The sequence below is a fragment of the Triticum aestivum genome, chromosome 7A, assembly GCF_018294505.1.
Source record: "Triticum aestivum cultivar Chinese Spring chromosome 7A, IWGSC CS RefSeq v2.1, whole genome shotgun sequence".
Classification (NCBI taxonomy): Eukaryota; Viridiplantae; Streptophyta; class Magnoliopsida; order Poales; family Poaceae; genus Triticum; species Triticum aestivum.
Window position 1 is genome coordinate 711,699,733 of NC_057812.1, and position 19,220 is coordinate 711,718,952.

The window sequence follows — 19,220 nt, forward strand, 5'->3', positions numbered from 1 at the left end:
AGGATGAACTACCATATACCATATACTAGTACCTGGTGATCATACTGCCGAAACATTCAGAATGCATGACCATAATACCAAACATTTCACAAAACAATACACCAGCAGCACACATACTATCTTCAAAATCAGTTCGTAAATTCAGAATGTGCTTCCACGACCTTGCAAATTTCAGACTTGTCAGCACCACTGTTTGAAATTTTCAGAAAGCACGACCATATAGCCAGCAAATTCAAATAAAATAACACAGCATCGTGTGACAGAGTTTCGTGTTTATTGTAAAACAAGCCATCAAGGCATTGTTATGACTAACAGCAGACTAGCACACTCAGCAACCATTTGGGAGTGCTACAAAGGGAGTAACCACCGGATACATTTTGTTCTACAGAATTACACTCTTCACGAAAACAGCACATAGAAAAACTTGAAGCGACTGATCAGATGGCGCTCATCCGACGGCGGCTTTAGTCTTACTGTTGTATGACTTTGTAAGGTCTTGTGAGAATAATCAATAAAGTGGCTGTATGCATCGTCTAGATGCAGAGGCCGGGGGTCATCCTCCTTTTCTAAAAAAAAGATGGCGCTCATCCATAGATCACCTACTCTTTTGTAGTTGTTTCGCCTGTGACCTTCAACGCCACAATTTTTGCACCTTGCCAGTTTGCGAATAGGCTTCAGGATATCGCCAGGTCTGGGCAGGTTGTCCTCTTATGCCCCTGCTGACGACATATCGTGCAGAACCTCGTCCATTTGCTTAGACCCTCGTATGGCGCCTTCTCCTGGGCAGTTGTTGGGCGACCCATCTCTTTTCGCTTCTTTGGAGCCAACAATCCAGCCAGCATGTTCCCACTTGTTCACTGAAGTAGCTTCAGCATTCAAAGCTCCGATAGATGCACCTCCACTTCCATCAAGAATTGTCGCCTGCACTGGTGCCTGATTAACGACATGTCCCTTTTAAGCTATCCTCCTAGCCCATCCTTCACCTCTGCAAAGTGTTGCATATCTATATCAAGCAACTCTTACTGAGAGACATGAATTTCTCACAGGCCTCAACACTTGTGTCACCCATCCACGCCAGCTCCATGGCATGCATGTACATGTTGAAATGCCTGAAGCTGAATGGGTTATTGTGGGCATTATCTCTCAGATATTAAGTAAGGTGAGGCGGTAGTATGTCGCGTGCATCTCTGGTCCACCGCTTGACGATGTGTTTCTGTGGTATCTCTATTATATGAATGAAATCCAGCACCTGCACATTTTAACTTTCTCTGTTAGTTCACCATAGGCTGTGCACAAATGTGTCCAACTGCAAAGTGACCATACCTTAAAACATAGCTGCATAGCAGACCCATGTGTGCAAATGGCTCACACTCACATTCAAGTTCATCACCCCCTTCCAGTACATTTACCTCGTACGACACTCTGCAGCACTTTTCTCTCCTTACAGCCTCCATGTGAATCGCACGATAAAGTTTCCCCTTCTCAAGCTCTTCAACTTGGTATGCCCCACACTCATAGAGTATATGCCCAAACTGCTCGAACATAGCTCATGTGTATATCTTACCAGGATGACGATCGATAGCTAATTTTGCATTGTAGAGGCCTACTCTGAAACACAGATAAACCAAATTAGTTACTGGGCTAGCAGTTCATATATACTGTCAATCATCAAATAAATTTTACTATTTGTGTCTGTTTCTCCTCGTAGTTCTCCTCTGCTTCCCTGTCAAATTGAAGTCTCATGTACTTCTTGATAAACATATTCACTGGACAACCCGGTGGAACATTATTCTTCAGCATGTTGTTTGTACGTTCACTGCACTGTGTGCTGGTCATCTTTGCACAGAAAACACCTTTGAAATATGGCTTCTCCCACTTGTGCCGTATTTCATACAGTTGCGGCATGTATGAGTGAGTCTTTAGATTGTATTTCTCCACCAAGATCTTCCAAGCTTCCTCGAATTTGTCGATTGTAAGCATGTGATTCACTACCTTGTGGAACTCTGCCCTGAACTCACTCTTCTTGGTGTACAATGAATTGAGTGATTCTTCTGCCTTTTTTTAGCACGTGCCACTTGAACCATCGATGCACCAGTCTGAGGCATTACATTTTTTATGGCAAACTCCATTGCGCAGCATTGATCTGCACAACAAGTTAAATCATATTACAATCCATGTTTCAAAAACATCAATCCTAAAATGGATGAACCACACATTTTTTGTATTATAAAGGTTCAAACATGTCAGAATTGTTTTGGGCGCACTCACTCCCATCATCCTAACGAACTCCGTGAAAACCTACTCAAATGTTCTCTCTTATTCATCACGAACCAAAACCCCAGCCAGGATGATACTCTGAAAATGATTGTTCACACCGACGAATAGACCAAATGGCATGTTGTACATGTTTGTTCTGTAAGTCGTATCGAAAGTAACGATGTCTCCAAAGAATGTGTACTGCAACCTGCTGCTCACATTCGCCCACATCAAATTTGTTATCGGACCATCGTTGTCTGCTTGCATACGATAAGTGAAGTGGCGATCTCTTGAACTGAGTTCTGCGAAAACCTCCATAGTTTCCTCACATCATCTTCAGCCCGCACCCTGGTGATTTTGCCACACAAATTTTTCAGAGATCTTTTTGTAAAGGGGGGCTTCTCCATTGAGCCCAAAAAAACTTCCAATAATGTTGTGTACTTTTGCTAGGTTCACATTGTTCTGGCGCAACTGCTCAACCAGATCTCTGCTGTAGACATCAATGTGCTTGTGCAAATGCCAGTGTATTGTCTGCCCATATGTTGGACACAACGAGTGGTTGTGCTGCTCATGATGCTCAGCTATGTACCAACCATTGGCCTTTGAACGGAGCAATCTTATCAGTGTAGGGCATTCGCATCAGCACGATCAAGTGTCCTCCACCCCGGGTTTTCCCTGCAAAACCATTTCCAAGAAAATACCATGGGTCATGTTTGATGAACTGCAAGAGCAATCAGATTAATATAATTTTATGCAACTATGGTTATGGTGGAATACCGCACAAACACAAACTTCCATGCATTTTGTCTTCTCCACATTCAGTCTGCTCTTCCCGTGCCTTATCCCGAACGCCTTCTCCCAGGAGTAGATATTGTGAAAGTCATAGGCCTCGCCGAGCGTATCAAAGCTTGTGCCAATTGCAGGCACGATCACAATCTCCCCTGGTTTCTCAGCGAATCCACGATTAGCCTTCCACAAGGTGCTGGGACGTCCAGGGTTAGGCGTCCTTCCTGGAGCAGCTGCTCCAATTCTCACCCTGTTTCTTAAATAAAAAATCACTTTTCCCCGCATGTGTTTATGCTAAATATGGCTATATTCATCAATTGGTCTCCACACTTCTCAAATCATTTTCCATTTATGAGGGATGATCCTTTATGTTTGTGTCCAACTCAAAGTCCGATATTACAGTTTATCAACTCAGGTGCGCTATATGCTTGCTCATGTCAGGATCCAATATGCAGTGAACTAATCAATATTGCTCAGACTTCTTTTAATCATCAGGTGCATGCTAATCTATGTACCAATTTTAGGTTCCACGGAATTTGTTTGCACTACAAGAAGACATGAATGAAATCTGCTGCCTGGAAGACAGAATAATCATGTGAGCAAGTCAGTTTATGCAATTTTCGAGATCACCCGGCAAAACCAAATGCCATGATTTTCCTTGTTTAGTCGTCTGTTCGGTGCTAGTATGTTCACTACTAGCTAGAGTGAAAGCAACGAGGTCCAAACAATATATTAAACTCTTAATATTGTTTCTATCCCAAAAATATGCACCTAAAATCTCTGTTTGCAAAAAATATTCAACAATTCTGTAGGTCAATTCATGCATTTTCTAATTACAAATTGATAGAACAAATAGTCCCCAAATCCAATCACCCTAATCCAAGAGATTACCTTCTAGTCCAGCCTGGAGTCTTTGGATGAATCGATTGGTCGGATGCATGCGATTCAACATCCCTTTCGCCCGCAACTCCCCCTCCGCTGCACAGATCTGGCCGTCCGTGCTACCCCCTGCCATGGGGGGCAGCTCATCCGCACCTATCGCCACCGCGGGGAAGCAGAGCGGCTCCATCGGAAACTCGTTGTTGCTCGCATCGGCCAAATCTAGGACCATCATACATATCCTTTTTTTCAAATCTGGCATGAAGGAATAGCAGGCAGTAAGGATGCATGGGGGGAGGGGATTACCTCCTAATAGGCTGTACACGGAACTCCATTATTCCAACAAACCACTGCTCTGCAATCTCCGCGCCCGCCCCGCCGCCAATATCCGCTGCTCAGAGAGCCATAACCGTCGATGGAGATCCAGCAAAGCGTAGCCAGAGGTAGGAGACAGCCCCGCACTTGTCCTCATCCGTCATTTACTCTTCGGCCTACCGCCGCCTACCGGAAACCCGAATTCTTGAGCCACGGATCAGGATAAGATCACGGTCCCGAGCCACGGCTCGGGCATTCTCCCGTCACGGTGGCATCCACGCGCTCCGGAGCTGTCGTCGCCTGTCGACCGTATTTCCTTTTCACATGATTTAAAAATGGTTGACTGCCTGGCTCAGTAAAGTAACGCGTCCCATCCCGATGAAGTAACGAGCCGCCAGGATACCGTGCTCACGTGTGCTCGCGAGCAGAACAACCCAGCATTGGGTGAAATTCACCTTGACGTGTTGACATCAGCCACGCTCGCCGTCCTCGACACGCCACACCTATGAGCATTAAGAGCAACTCCAACGGGCCGACCCAAACAGACTCGGCCGCCCGCCCGCCGTCCGCCCTGTTTTTCATATAGGTCGGCAGTGCGCCCAACGCGCCGACCCATATGTGTAGGCGTGGCCGGCTGGCCGCCCGATTTTACATTGATTTGCATTTAAACATATTGTGAAATGAAATAACAAGTAAAATAGTTCCCAAATAAATAGTATAGTTTTACAAGCCAAATACAAATAAAAATGTTTCACATAGTTTTGTAAACGAATAAAAGAAGATACATCTATTGGTTGCCAACATGAGTCCACATATGCTCAACCAAATCATTTTGCAGTTGCACGTAAGTTTCCCAATCACGCATGTCTTCATGAAACTGAGTGAACTGCTCAAATGTTGCCGCTACTTTATGCTCAGGCACAACATTCTCACCCTAAAACTGAAAGCCTTGATCGTATAGACGTTCCGGGCGCTCGTCTTCTACTATCATATTGTGCATGATCACACAAGCAGTCATCACCTCCCATAGTTTCTGCGTGCTCCAAGTATTAGCAGGATACCGAACGATGCCCCATCGAGATTGCAAAACACCAAAGGCACGGTCGACATCCTTTCTATCACTCTCTTGCTCTTGGGCAAATCTTTTCCTTTTCTCTCCGACAGGGTTGGGTATTGTCTTGACAATAGTGGTCCACTGAGGATAGATACCGTCACCCAAATAGTACCCTTTGTCGTAGTTGTGGCCGTTGACAGTAAAGTTCACCGGTGGGTTGTTGCCTTCGGCAAGCCTAGCAAACACCGGCGAGCGCTGAAGCACGTTGATATCATTGTGTGATCCAGCCATGCCAAAGAAAGAGTGCCAGATCCAGAGATCTTGAGACGCCACCGCCTCTAGTATGACAGTGCAAGCCCTGACATGTCCCTTATACGGCCCTTGCCAAGCAGAAGGGCAGTTCTTTCACTCCCAGTGCATATAGTCTATGCTGCCAAGCAACCCCGGGAAGCCCCTGCTGGCATTCATCGCCAACAAACGGGCTGTATCTTCAGCTATTGGCTCTCTCAAGTACTCAGGGTCAAACACAGCAATCACAGCCTTGCAGAACTTATACAGGGACTCTAGGCATGCAGACTCGCTCATACAGACGTACTCGTCAATGAGATCACCGGGCACTCCATATGCAAGCATTCGGATGGCGGCAGTGCATTTCTGATAAGAGGAGAAACCAATCTTGCCGACGGCATCCTCTTTGCACTCGAAGTAGTCATCATAGCCGACCACTCCCTCTCTAATACAGTTGAAAACATGCCTACTCATACGGAACCGCCGGCGGAATTTGTGATGTTTGAACAATGGCTTCGTTGTATCAAAGTAGTCCTTCCAGAGAAGGAAATGCCCGCTCTCTTGGCTACGATTCAACGCCGGAAGGCGGCCCGGAATGGAGCCACGGAACAACGGCCGCTGGTTGTTGAGGTGGTGATGGACCAAGACGGCATCCAATATCTCCTCCTCGTCGCCGGACGACGAATCGTCGGAGTCGCAAAGGAAATTGTGGAAAAAGAACTCGTCGACGGAGTCCATTTTCGTACCTTGGCAAATTGTCGAACAGTTTGCGGGCGTCGAAGAAGGAGACGGCCGGCGAGGGGAGACACGGCGCCCACAGACCAGCTAGCTGCCCTGCCGGCGTCCGACTAGTGTGAGGGCGTCCGACGAGCATGCCGGTCGGATGTGGCGGGGGCGGCGAGGCATCTTCTTGGTCACGGGCGGCTGTGCGGTGGGGAAAGCGGCGGCGGGAACCGGTTTGCTCCCGACGGCAAAACGGCGGCGGTGGGCGACTGGAGGCAGGGGCGGCGTGCTGGGTGGATTTGGAGGCGGCGGCAGCTGGAAGAGTCGCCAGCAAAAATGGGCGACGGCGTCGGTAACGGAGGAGGGTTGCTTGTTGGCTGGGGGGTGAGAGGGGAGGCCAATGTGCCACAGACCAGCGGGCCGGGGACAGGAGTAGACGAGCGCGCGCGCGTCTGTCGCGTGTCCACGCCGACGCAAATTAGGCTCAAAAATGGGCCGGAAATGGGTCGTCCGCGGACGAAAAACGGATGCGCGTCCGTTTGGGTCGGCGCGTTGGGCCGCCTTTTCTATCCGCGCCGACCCAAACGCGCCGACCCAAACAGACGGCCGCGGACGAAATGGGTCGCCCCATTGAAGTTGCTCTAACACCTAATTATTCACAAATAATATCTTGCACTGATTGCCTATTATTCAATGAGACCTGGCAGTATGACACAGCATATCTCAAAATATAAACTGTATTAGAACATTTAACTTGCGCAACCATGTAAAATGAAATATTGCTACAACTAGCTTATTTAAAGTACTCAGTGGTGTCACACATGGGGAATGAAAGACCATGTTGATATAGGTCCCATGTACACTTGTTTATCAACTCACATCGCATAGTAAAGAATGAGAAGGGCCACTTCTACGGAAATGCTAGTATTGCTTTTGAGCAATACATGGGCATAACCGGCATCACAAATACATAAATACATCAAGTTTTATATGAATCACACTTGATAACTCTGTGCAGCTGAATAATGACTACAACCAAGGAATGTATATAACTCGTCATTCCTTTATGTTAAAAACTGCTAGATATGTGCTTCAAAATTATAGTAAGCATTATAGACATGTAGTGTATGTGCTTAAAAAAGAAGCAGATAATCCAAGTTGACATGTGTTAACGGAAAGCATTAACATTGATAAAGTGTAGAAGCAAACTGAAACTGCAAGTTTGTTTCATTCTAATACCAACACATAAAAGACGACCACTTCATAAGTGAAAGGAATAACAAATAACATTCTAGAAAATGAGTAGAAGGTCAGGTATTATGATACTAATTAAATAGCCATATGTAAAATCCTAATTAACCTTCAATCAATTTGAAAAACATGTCATCTCCATGGACCATTCACCTGTAAATTTCATTTGAGACGTACGGGCAGAAGTTCTCATCATGAGGGAAAGAGGCCAAGCTGTTCTGCATGCTCTTCATATGCAGGCCTTCCCATCTATCAAAGTGAAAGTTTGAAGCCCATCAAAGAATCACCTTGTACGTAGGTGGCTGGTAGGGGCGATTTTACCGTACGGGCACCTTGGGCACGTGCCCGTGCTCGACGGCGCCGTTTACATGAAGTCCAACGAGCTAGCCGAGCCATCAGAATCGTTAAACTTGTTGAGATATGCTGGAAAATCGCGAAATAAACGCTGGAAATGAACGAAATGCACTATCTGGACCACTTTGACCATTTCCTTGCATATTGGGCCTTTCTCGCTACAACCAAGAGGCCATAGGCCCATTTCTTTGTTTCGCGTGAAACACGATTCAGAATCGATGGATTGAGGAAGCCATCTTGCTGGACGAGGGACTTCGATTCGCCGGATGGAACTGACGCTCGGCAGCGCGCGCACTGCCCTAGCTACCCCTCGATCTCGGAGGCGGACTGGCCGCCGGCAGAGTGCGGAGAGGAGGCGAGCGGCCGACAAGAGATATGGTGGACGGCGGGGCCTCGACTCTGGCCGGTGACAGTCGCGACTCGCGATCGAAAGCGCAAGGGCACATGGGTCAAAGCGGCGACTCCGCCGAGCGGAATTAGGGCATCTCCAGCCGTTCAGCCCTCCAGGAGACATTTTTTTCGCCGCTTGGAGGGCTATCGGCGAAAATTTTAGCTTGGGGTTGAAAATATCTCCAGCCGTGAGACACCCCCAAGCGAAACCGTCGAACGCGTCGCCTTCCGCTACTGCCGCCCCGCGCGTGCATGCGCACACTGGCCGCCACCCACTTGCCAGCACGGCATGGATCCCGTCGCCGACGCGCCAGACCCGCCGGGCTCCGCTGTGACCGTCCTCGACACCCTGGGCGAGGAGGTGCTCGCGGTCATGTCCCCGGTCTCCATCTGCACAGCGGTCCGCCCGCCCGCCCGCCCGCGCTTGCAGCCCGTGCGCCCATGATGCCAGCCAACACGACGGCTCACCTGCACGCAGCCAGCACGCCTGCAGCGGCTCGCGCTGATCGACTCGCCGCTCCCCACGCCGCGCCGCTCCTGCGCCTCCGCGGATGCGCCCGGCAGCAGCCTGCGGTGCGCCGCCTCGCTGTTGCGCACGCATGTGCCCTTCTCCTGGGAGAGCTCCACCGGCGTGCCCAAGAGCAGGAGGGACACGCGGGAGGAGACGATGCCGCCGCCAAAGCTGCCGCCTGTGCGCTGGCCGCCGCAGTGCCCCACGAGGACCAACTGGTGCTACGGCAACGGGAGCGAGGCCAGCAGCGACGACTGCAATGCGTCGTCCTTCTCCGACGCGCTGGACAGGACGTCATCCTCGCCCGCGCGGATCGGCTCCTTAGCGTGCGCGCAACATCTCCACCCACGCCGGGGACGCCCGTGGCCTTGATGTGCTTGGCCGGCGAGGGCGACGAGAAGGGGCGCTTGAAGAACCGCCTGGGCGTGGACCTGGCCGGTGAAGGCGACACCCCGGCCGGCAGCGGGCTGGTGCCCCGCGGGGTACGGGCTGGGCCAGGCGACCCCGGGCGTCTGGTGCGCGGGCGTGGTCGATCCGGAGTTGCGGCGGCGCGGGGTCCCGGTCCCGGCCGCGGCGGCCGACATGGGGTGCCGCGACGGCGGCGTCTGCGGCGCTGGCCGGGGCCGGCGAGTGCGTCTCCGCTCGGCGGCGCCGCGCGAGGTAGCACTGCCCCATGGCCGGGTCCCCGCCTCGGCCTGCCATGCACGCGCTGAAGAAGGCGTTCGCTGGCCATGCACATGGTGGGCCTGGGAGGAAAAGAGGAGGGAGAGTGAGGTCTGAGGCTGACTTGTGGGGTTTTTGCATGCAAAATGGAGCGTCGGTGCCCCCAGCTGCGCCCCAGCTCTTTGGGTTTGGGTTGGTACCGCCGGACGTAACTTTCATCAAATCCGGCGCTTTTTGGACTCGTGGAGGCCTGACTGGATGAAAAAATATGCGCCGGCGATGAAAAAAGTCTCCTGGGGGGCCTCTTGAGGGGACGGCTGGAGATGCCCTTACACTCTAGTTGCGACAGGCGAGCCACAACTAGGTGAGTAGTTATAGTATATAATTTGGTTCTCAAAAAAAAGTTATATATATATATATATATATATATATATATATATAATTTATCAAAAAATTGTGCAGTTCTACGTTGATTGTGGCAGATTTAAGTTATGCTTGTTTAAATTTTAGAATTGAGCAGATTTTTGTTTAACTAGTCACAAGTGGAACCGTGGCAAAGCCTGCAACAAAGGGATGAGCATAAAAATAAACATCATATATTGGACTTCTCGTATATAAACGTTGAAAGGTTTTAATGAATTATTTGGTGTTGTATCCAATGTTTTTATTTACTTCTACGATATAGTATGAAATGGAAGTGCGTATATTACACATGACAGTAATCTAAAATGTGATACTTGTGGTGTTTATTAGACCAAAGTGAATTTTAACTTATGACCGTGCCCAGGCTTTGGCAATTTGGTAGCTCCGCCACTGGTGGCTGGGACGGGCGGCTCGTTGAACAAACACCTCTTCATGAGTCCGCAACCACCGGAGAAACCTCTACCTTAGCCTGGGAGCAGGCCATCATCATCGACCGCGGTTTGAGCCCTGCAGAGGAGAGCATCGGGAGTGGAGCCCGCTAAGGATGACCATTGCCGCGGCGCGGAGCTTCATGGGGGTGGGCGGCTCCATGAGGCAACAACAAGAAGCACAAGGAAGAGTTGAAGGCGAAGGAGATGACAACCAGAGTACATGTGGGATGGCTGGCAAGGACTGGTTGGTGGCCTGCAGTGAGAGATGGTGGGTGGCAGCAACGACTAGCAAGGAAGGATGGAAGAGGAAGGGGTGCTGTGCTGTGGGGTCAAGGGGAAATAGGGCTCTTGACCCAATGACGCGTTGATCCAGGTTCCATCGTAGCCACAAGGGACTATCTAAATTAATTAGTTTTTGTCTATAAGCTCCCAGTGCATCATAAGAACTAGAAAAATGGGATTCTTTATCTTTACTAGTGCATTCATAGGAGGACGAAGCAGGAATTAGGAAGCTCTACACTTCAACCGGAGCGAACTTCACACTCGAACTTGGATATAGCAAGCGACTTGTACTAGAAAATAAGTAAGTGTAATTCCCCCTAAACAATAAAATATGTTGACATGGGGAGGAACATATTTACTAGTTATATCATCTGCAATTGCCTGCTCCAAGCAGTTTACCGGACAAATTGATAAGTCTGGCATTCCCAACCCACCAAGCAAAGCCGGTGGTTTCTTGGTCACGACCAGCTAAAACGAAAGTTCCATTAAAGAGCGTTTCCACGTACGAAAAAACTCTTTTCCCACGACTCACTAATACGATCCTATCTTACCATTCTTCTATCCTTCTTCATCACGGGACAGAAGCATAACGCTGATCTAGGGTTTTTGAAGTGGCGGCTCATGTAAAGCAACGCTCACACGGGACACCAAACGCGCGTCGTTCACGCGACACACAAGGGGAGGCATGCTCCACACCTCGAAACGCCTCACCCAGCCAACATCTACCTGCCACGAGCCCACCGGTCATTAGACCTCGAAAACAATTGCTCGGTCAAAACGAACGCCACTTATTGAATGGCCGAATCGAGCCCAAAGACCAGATTGACCATGATCCAACGGCTAGAAATGCATGAAATCGGGGGCTCGACATGGCTAGCCCCCTTAAAGGTATAAATAAATACAACACGCAACAGTGAAAACAAGATAAAAGCATTTGATTATTCAGTTTAATTTGTAATTTAAGTTACTAACATTGACGCTCGGCATGCACTTAGCAGTGGGCAGTGGCGGAGCTGAAAAACCAAGTTGGGCGGGCGAGGGAGTAAAACAGTGCTACCAAATTGGAAACTGGTGCATTTTTTTTGAACGTCAAGACTTTATTCCTCAAAGAGGTAAATACACCAGATGTCTTAAAACTTGCGTGCGGCGGTCACTTTGGTGCACAAAGTTGTAAAATACGTGTTTGTGGTCACTAAACTTGCGAGGCCGTTCAAATACAGTCACTCTCACCGTACGCATGCGTATCCGTAGACGCCAGCATGGCACGGGCCCGCTGTCAGCCACGTAATTGCTCTTGTATGATAGATTTGTAGAAAAGCCCGCAGTTCTTTTTTTATTTACATAGGAACCCCTAAAATAAGAAAAATAGTGGGGCGGCGGGGTTCCATACTTGGACGTACTGCTAAGTGGCACGATTGAACAACCACCACGCCAACAGTATCATGTGTTTACTTTGCACTACTATATTAAACTGTATATCCTATCCGGGTGGACCCAAAAAATGATAATGAAGTAATTTATGTCTTCTAATAATAAGAATGCAAAGTGCAACCAGTGGGTTCGAACCTGTGACATGGAGATTCACTCGCGCATAAGCCAACCACCAAGCAACTGCGACATGTGATGTAATTTAGAGATAGACAATGTATATGTTTTTATCACTCTTGTTCTCTGTAAGTATGTGCCATTTTAAAAAATGTTTAAACATTGTAAAAAATGTCCGTGTAATTCAAAATATGTTCATGCAATAGAAAAACTACGCGAACAGTTTTTTGAACCATGCGAGCATAATTGTACATTGTGTAAAACTCACAATTTTTTTTGAAATGTGTCAACATTTTTTAAATGCAATGTACATTTCTTAATTTACATGAATATTTTTCACAGTGTTTAAACATTTTTATAAATGCCATGTAGTTTTTTTAACGCATGTACATATTTTGAATTGCACAAACAATATTATTTGAAAATAATACATGAACAATTTTTTTTCTGATCCACGAATTTCTCAAATAAAACGAATAGGTGTTATTATGAATATTTAAAAACTATTTGTGTTATTATTATGCAAACATTTTTATAATTCATAAGTATTATTTTAGAATAATACATGAAAATTATTTGAAATTATCTTATTAATGGCATTATAATTTGCATACTATCTACAAATTTCTGAAAAATAAACAAGTGCAAAATGGGTCGCCGGACCACAGCCCATTTCTGTTCCATGAGCGCTTCCGTTTTTGTACATTAATCTTAGTTACTGTTAATAGCTGTCTACAGATGTGTGGCGCAGTTTGTGTGACCTGTATTGTACTAGCATTAGGTCGGGGTTCGAGATCTGGCAGTTAAACTTTTCATCCCATCGATTGTTGATTTTTATTGCATAGAAGAAGAAGAAGAAGGGGTTTTGTGCAAAAATGCGTCCATGTGTCATTGATAGTGGGCCCATGCCATGCTGGCATCGACGGATACGCTCGCGTACAGAGAGAGAGAGTGACTGTATTTAAACAGTCTCGCAAGTTTAGTGACCACAAACACGTATTTTGCAACTTTGTGCATCAAAGTGACCGCCGCGTGCAAGTTCTAAGACCTCTGGTATATTTACCTCTTCCTCAAATAATAGCAAGGTCATTTACATAATGGTGAAGAACAAAATCAGGGACGGAAGATTCCCAACTTTCAGAGATTCTGCTGCTAATACAATGCTTCGCAAGACCATCCGCAAGCATATTAGCCTTTCTGTTGCAAAAATCAAAACTAACACTTATAAACTCCATCGACAGGAGAGAACATCACAACTGGGACATCAATTCCCATATATGTAGTCGGATCAGATATTGCCTCCAAGGCCTGCATACAATCCAATTCTATGATGATCTTTGTGCATCCCATGTTAGCTGCTAAGTATAGTCCGGAGCGGATAGCCAAGATCTCAGCAGATCCTGCGCTTGATACATGAGGTAGAACTTGTGTTGCTGCTCCCAAAAATTTGCCATGGTCATCCCGAGCAACCACGCCACAGGCTCCATGAAGATTCTCCTCATGAAATGATGCATCAACATTAATGTTTATAACTCCACTACCTGGTTTTTCCACAATTGATCTTTCTTGCGGGTGGCCACTTTTGGTGTATTTGCTCGAACAAAGTTGGTAGCGAGAACTCGTATTGAGATAGTTGTCTGTTCCGGGGTCGTCACTGTCTCCCCTTTCGTTACTTGCCTCCGCTGCCACCATATGTACCACATAGTAACAAGAATCAGCTCGGCCATTGGAATATCCCCTACTAGTTTCTGTATTCGGATCAATATGTCCAAATTAACAGAGCCGGACCGGTCCTCTATAACAGCATTATCAATCTCCTCTGTTAGTCCTAGAGATGCCCACACAAGTCGAGCTCTCTCACATGTGAATAAACAGTGCTGGATATCTTCCAAGCCAACCTTGCATATTGGGCATTGTGGGATCAAGGGAATATGTCTGTCCGCTAGCACACCGTAGCACGGTAATACTCCTTTAAGCACTTTCCAACCAAAGTGCTTAATCTTCCCCGGTAATCGGAGGCGCCAAACCTCCTTCCAGACCCCGTTTAGCTGAGCAGTTCCTGGACTATTAACTTCTCTGTAATGCCGACCGAACTGGTGATCAAACTCCACATAATAAGCCGAGCGTACTGAAAATGTTCCAGACTTGGTGAATTGCCATGCCACAAGATCTTCTGTAACTTCAACTTGGAGTGGGATTTGTAATATTCTGCTTACATCAACTGGTGAGAACACACTCTGAATAAGTGCCTCATCCCACTGACCCGTATGTGGGTCAATTATATCTTGCACTTTTGACAACATGACTCCCCCTTGAGGGGTAATTACTTTCCTGGTCGGGCTTGATGGAATCCATGGGTCCTCCCAGATATTGATCTGTGAGCCCGTACCCACCCTCCAAATACACCCCCGCTTGAACGTTTGTATCCCCGCAAAGATACTTTGCCATGTGAACGAGGAACCTTTCTTCAGTCTAGCACGCAGGATATTACCATCCGGATAGTATTTTGCACCTAAAACCTGTGCACACAAAGAGTCAGGATTGTGGATCAGTCGCCAACACTGCTTTGCTAGCATAGCAAGGTTAAAGCTATGAAGGTCTCTGAATCCCATTCCTCCCTTCTTCTTTGGTACACACATCTCCCACCATGCATACCAATGCATTTTCCTTTTTTCCTCTCCACCCCCCCACCAGAAGCTCGATATTTCATCTGTGATTGCTTTGCAAATTCCTTTCGGTAGTTTAAAAACAGACATAGCATATGATGGAATTGCCTGAGCTACCGCTTTGAGAAGGATTTCTTTACCTTGAACTGATAGGAATTTTTCCTTCCAACCCTTCAGCCTTTGACACACTCTGTCAACAAGATGCTGGAAGCAGTCACTTCTGTCAACACCCACAATTGTCGGTAATCCCAAATACTTGTCACACAACGCTTCAGTTAATATATTCAGTACTCCACAAACATCCTCTCTTTCACTAACTCTGGTATTAGGACTGAAAATACACTAGATTTAGGTGTACTTACTCGCTGTCCCGAGCTCTCACAATATGTATCTAGAACTCTCCTCAAAGTGCTTGCATTTTGCACCGTGGCTCTCATAAGAATTAGAGAGTCATCTGCAAACAAAAGGTGGGATATTGAAGGTGCGTTCCTTGCCACCTTTATTCCTTCAATTCCACCAATTTCCTCTTCATGCATCAACATACTTGATAGTCCTTCAGAACAAATCAGAAAGAGATAAGGGGACAGTGGGTCTCCCTGTCTTAGACCTCTAGTTGGTATGAACTCATCTGTCTCTGTATCATTAAATCTGATATGATATTTAACAGAAGAGACACACTCCATAATTAGCTCAATCCATTGTGCATGAAACCCCAACCTCATCATCATTTGTCTCAAAAATTCCCACTCTACTCTGTCATATGCTTTTAGCATGTCAAGTTTAACTGCACAAATCCCATTCGACCCATGTGTTCTCTTCTTTATGGAATGAAAGCACTCATAGGTAATCAACACATTATCAGTGATCAATCTACCTGGTACAAAAGCACTCTGTGTAGGAGAAATCAACTCAGGCAGGATTTTCTTCAACCTATTCGCCAACATTTTTGAGATAATTTTATACACCACATTGCATAAACTAATGGGTCTAAACATAGTGATTAACTCTGGGCTGTCAACTTTAGGTATTAGCACCACATTAGTGTCATTCCATCCATTAGGGATTTTCCTGTTATTTATAGCTTGTAGCACTTCATCTGTTAATTCCTCTCCAACGATATGCGAAAAACATTTGAAGAGTATGGCATGAAGCCCATCGGGGCCAGGTGCTTTCATATCACCTATTTGAAATAGTGCTTTTTTTACTTCTTCCCTCGTGTATGGGGCAACCAGGAGGTCATTCATTTGCCCCGTGACTACGGGTTTTACTGTATTCAGTAAAGATTCATCAATCAGCCCTGCCTCCGATGAAAACAGATTCTGGAAGTAATCAAAGATCAGGGGCTTAAGGTTATCATTCCCCTCAACCCATGCATTATTATTGTCTTTCAATCTCTTGATCAAGTTACGACGCCGACGGGCCGAAGCAAACTGATGAAAAAATTTGGTGTTACGGTCACCGCGACGAAGCCACTTTGCATATCCCCGTTGGGCCCAGTAAATCTCCTCTTGCTCTAAGAAATTTTCAATTTTGAGCGTCAAATCCTGCTGTTTTACACGTGCCTCGGCATCATATGGCTCTCTCATCAGTGCCTCTAATTCCCGCCGCGCTGTTTTCAGTCTGGCTCGAGGGCCCTTCAGAATTTTCCTGTCCCATTGATGAAGATCTTTATGTACTGCTGCTAGTTTCTCACTAGCCGAGGGACAAAGCCCCCTGACGACTGCCTTTTGCCACGCCGTTCGCACTACTTCCTCCACCAACTCTTCTTCTAGCCATCTTGCCTCAAATTTCCTTCCTGATCGACACCGTGGGCCTGTGACACCCGTTAGATATTCAGTATCCAAACAGATAGGTCTGTGATCCGACTTACCCATATCCAGGTTTACAAGACCACACAACGGGTGCATCTCCATCCATCCCGGATTTGAAACTGCTCGATCCAATCTTTCTCGCAATCCTCCTCTAAAGAAGGTAAATTTGTCACCATGGTATCCAATATCCTCTAAAGAGCAGTCTGCCAGGGCGTCTTGGAACGCTTTGAGCCTGGACTGCTGCCGCTGGGCTCCTCCTTCCTTTTCTGACGATAGTAGTATTTCATTAAAGTCCCCAATAACCACCCACGGCAAGTTAGAGTGGGCATGAAGATCTCGGATCAGCTGGTATGTTTTGTTCTTATCATCCCAGCTTGGTTCTCCATACAGACCCGTAAGCCTCCATACTCTACCATCCGCTTCTTCCACCGAAACATCAATGCAATTAAACGTATTAGTCCGGGAGTAGATCATAACCTCCTTCTTCCAGACTAACAGTAATCCTCCACTTCTACCATCAAGACAGGGTACCACAATCCTATGGTCCATCCTCAGTTTCCTCATTATCTCTTCTGCCTTAGTCTCGTACAAATGCGTTTCAGACAGGAAAAACGCATCCAGATTATTCCGCCTCTGGATGTCCAAAAGCGATCTAACTGTCGGGGCCCCGAGCAAACCCCGACAGTTCCAGCTAATAAGTTTCATTGCTCTCGGCGACCCTCCCCGGAGGAGGACGCCACTGATTGTTCTTTCGACGCTGACATATTGGCCTTCAGCCTTTTGTTATCATGTATCTTTTGAGGGGTACTCATGAGGGTTTTATCAATCTGACTTCCACCTGTGTGTTCGATCAGTAGGACTTGATCAGACACAAAACCCGGTGGCGTTGCCACAGAGGAGTTAGCTGCTGCATTAACAGTCCCATCCTGACTAATGAGACGCTTTCTAGCGAAGGGCACAACATCTTTCCCTTGAGGATCATCCTCTCTTTCCGTCTCCACGCTCTCTGATTCTTGTGGATTTAGATCACCAACATTGCCCCTCCCTGCACTTCTTGGTGCTTGGTTTCTGTCAACATCAAAACCCCTCCCTCTGTTCCACATCTCTCCTCCACGACCTGAACCACGGCCACCACCACGACCATAACCAGGTCCGCCAGACGGATCATCAAACTTGACCATTAACCAGTTGCCCCATTCACATTCCTCAGCTCTATGAGTTCCATCCCCACATTCTGTTACTAAGTGTCCGATCAGACCACAGAAATTACAGAAATTTGGGAGTTTTTCATATTCCACCGGATACCTCTTGCTCTCTTTCAATGTCAGATGGACAAACCTGACTAGTGGCACATCTAGGGGAAGAAACACCCTAGCTCTCAGATATTTAGTTGCGTTAATTCGTCCTTCATTCACAATAACATTTATTGGAGGAATACCAACCTTCCTAGCAATCTTCTCCGCAATTGTTTTGTTCTTCATAAGACCATCCGGGATTCCGACGACACGTACCCACGCGGGGATACGATCTAGTTTGTAGTCATTCACATTCGTGATTCCATCGTACTCCTCAATGACTACTGCCGCCTTGCGAAAGAGCCATGGTCCTCCATTAATCACTCTATTCCAGTCACCAAGGCACATCAGCTGCGCCAGGAATATGTTTTCACCCATTGGCTTGAAGGTCACACCCTGCGTTGTTGTCCACGCGTTCCTCAAAGATTTAAAGAGGGATACATGACTAAAGGGTTTCTGGGTATGAACCCTAAAGACTGAAACCCATCTTGTCTCTTCAATCAGCCCCTCGATTTCTCCGGATATATCCAATTCCTCCTCTTCCTCCCCATGGAGGTTCAGCCCCCGAAATCTATCTTCTAGATTAGCCCTAATCTCTTCATGTTCAGCCCTTTCGTCATCAACTCCCGCGGCGGCCCCCGCCGCCGGTGTTTTCTCCGGTCCTGCCATGCAAGCTCGTCTCCTCTCTCGTACCGTTGGTGGATCACGTAAGGATCGCTCCGCAGGACGAGTCTTACGTGAGATTTCTTGGATTTTTGGTGGGATAGATGGGAACCCTAGTGATCGCCGCTAGGGGATAGGTGGGAACCCTAGAGCGACGCTAGGGGAAGTTTTTTTAATGACTGGCCGCCCGTCAGTAATTGGAAACTGGTGCATTGTTGTGTGTTGGGCTTCATATCTTCTCCTAGTTTATGCGTGGCTGCTCGGGCCTCTAGGAGCTTCACGGTGGCTGGAGTGTGGGCCTCCCAGGGGGTGCAGCCTTGCATGCGTACTTTGCCGTTTGGTTTCTTTAGTCAAATTTTGCCGCTTGATTAGCGACTACTTGGTTTTTTTTCGAAAAGGGGGTTTCCCAGCCTCTGCATCAGAACGATGCATACGGCCATAATTATATATAAAAAAGGATATTCAACAAGGTCTGAATGTCTGAAAACAAATAAATGGCTAGATCACCAAGAGCCACAACACCAAAAACAAAAGGCTCAAAAGCCACAACCGGCTGGCAAAACAAAGATAGGTAAACTAATCGCCTATCCTATTACATGACCGTCATCCAAACCGGTTGAAGATATCTCACGCT

General features: G+C 47.1%; 1 long non-coding RNA gene across 1 annotated transcript; it reads right to left on the reverse strand.

Moving 5' to 3' along the window:
• Positions 1-684: 684 nt before the first annotated feature.
• Positions 685-3,757, reverse strand: LOC123146913 (uncharacterized). Its single transcript, XR_006472972.1, has 4 exons — positions 3,034-3,757; positions 2,269-2,931; positions 1,324-2,143; positions 685-1,249 (listed from the first exon to the last, which is right to left on the reverse strand). It is a non-coding gene; the product is annotated as an uncharacterized lncRNA (long non-coding RNA).
• Positions 3,758-19,220: the final 15,463 nt, after the last annotated feature.